Source organism: Otolemur garnettii, unplaced genomic scaffold, assembly GCF_000181295.1.
Source record: "Otolemur garnettii isolate 467f Iridium unplaced genomic scaffold, OtoGar3 scaffold00007, whole genome shotgun sequence".
Classification (NCBI taxonomy): domain Eukaryota; kingdom Metazoa; phylum Chordata; class Mammalia; order Primates; family Galagidae; genus Otolemur; species Otolemur garnettii.
In genome coordinates, this window is record NW_003852402.1 from 7,138,543 (window position 1) to 7,140,902 (window position 2,360).

Below are 2,360 nucleotides of genomic sequence, written 5' to 3' on the forward strand. Positions count from 1 at the left end.
AAAAAAAAAAAAAAAAACAAGTGACAGAATCTCCATTGCTGGTGCCCTGTCAGGCTGGGTTTGTGATTTTTAGCTTTGCATGAGCATACCTCCAAGCAGAGCGTCCACTCCAATTCTCCATAAGTCCCTCCAGGCCCCATTACTGCTTCAGACCCCTTGAAGGCCATTGACTTTCTGCTATGAATTCCTTTTCAGGTCTCAAAGTCCCACCATAGTCAGCTGGATGAGGAGGGGGCGATTGCCTAAGATGATCTACTGCCCTCCTCTTTCCTTTGGGAGGTCTCTGATGAGGGCCAAGAAATGTATCAAGAAGTAAAACTGAGGCCTGTCGCAGTGGCTCACGCCTCTAATCCCAGCACTCTGGGAAGCCGAGGTGGGTGAATTACTTGAGCTCATGAGTTTGACACCATCCTGAGTAAAAGTGAGACCCTGTCTCTACTAAAAATAGAAAAAAAAAACTGAGGCAAGAGGATCACTTTAGCCCAACTTTGAGGTTGCTGTGAGCTATGACGCCACAGCACTCTGCCCAGGGCAATAGTTTGAGACTCTCTCTCAAAATACAAACAAAACAAACAAACAAACAAAAAACCCCTGGAAAACAGAGTCTGGGATCACCCCAAGGAAAATCCAGATCAATGTGATCCATCTGGAAGCAGCACAGGATTAGTTAGCATCAGGCCTAATTGGGAGCATATTTCAGCCTGTTCAGATTACTTTTTTTTTTAGAGACAAGGTCTTGTTCTGTCACCCATGCTGGGGTAGAATGGCAAAGTAACAGCTCACATCAGCACTGACCTCGCTCCTGGGCTCAAGTGGTCCCCTGGCCTCAGCCTCCCGAGTAGATGGGGCTGCAGACATGCACTACCCACGCGGAGCTAAATTTTAAATTTTTGTAGAGATAAAGTCTTGCTGTTGTTGCCCCTGCTGGTCTTGAACTCCTAGGCTGAAGCAGTCCTAAACCTTAGCCTCCAAAAGTGCTGGGATTATGGGTATGAGCCACCATGACTGGCTTCAGATGACTCGCTTTATTTTACTTTTGTTTGAAACAAAGTCTGACTTTGTCACCCCGGCTAGGATGCAGTGGTATCATCATAGCTCACTTTACCCTCAAACTCCTGGGCTCAAGTGACCCTCCTCCTTGAGCCTTTCAAGTAACTGGGACTACATCCATGTGCCAATGTGCCTGGTTAATTTTTCTATTTATTTATTTATTTTTGAGACAGACTCTCACTATGTCACCCTCAGTGAAGTGCGGTGGTGTCACACCTCACAGCAACCTCAAACTCTTGGCTTAAGAGATTCTCTTGCCTCAGCCTCTCAAGTAGCTGAGACTACAGGTGGCCACCACAATGCCTGGCTACTTTTTTTTTTTTTGAGATAGAGTCTTACTATGTCACCCTCTGTAGAGTGCTTTGGCATCACAGCTCATAGCAACCTCAAACTCTTGAGCTCAAGCGAGTCTCTTGCTTCAGCCTCCCAAGTAGCTGGGACTACAGGCATTGGCTGCAACACCTGGCTATTTTTCTGTTGCAGTTGTCATTGTTGCTTTAGCTGGCTGGGGCCGGGTTCGAACCTGCTAGCCTTGGTGTATGTGGCCAGTGCCGTACCCACTGAGCTACGGGTGCTGAACCTTTTCTGTTTTTTGTAGAGACAGGGTCCCCTTCTTGCTCAGGTGGGTCTTGAACTCTTGGCTTCAAGCAATCCTCCCGCTTCAGCCTCCCAGAGCCCTAGACAGGTTAGCAGGCATAAGCAACCATCCCCAGCTAGACAACTCATTTTTTTTAACTTTATTTGTTTATTTATTTATGTTGTTGTTGCAGTTTGGCCAGGGCTGGGTTTGAATTCACTGTTTACCACCCTCGGCATATGGGGCTGACACCCTACTCACTGAGCCACAGGTACCACCCTAGACAACTCATTTTTAAGCAAACATCCAGTGACCCTGGCTGGTATCTGGTTTAAAGAAGGAAATCTGAAGCACCTATGTATGATAGCCCAAGCCCAGAGAGGGGCCTCCTGGCCCAGAAGCCCTCCCAGTCCAGGGAGGAAGCTAAGAACACTGTAAAGTCTGACTGGGAAAGAGCCGCAGACCAACTGCTTTGGCGGTTTGCAGGTTGCTGTGGGTGCCTACAGGAGGGTGAGAGTTATTCTAACAAGAGTGATGTAGAAAGCCTCCTGGATTGGCTCGGCGCCTGTGGCTCAAGTGGCTAAGGTGTCAGCCACATACACCTAGGGTGGCCGGTTCCAATCCAGTCCGGCCCGCCAAACAACAATAAGGGCTGCAACCAAAAAAAAAATAGCCAGGCATTGTGGCGGGTGCCTGTGGTCCCAGCTACTTGGGAGGCTGAGGCAGGAGACTC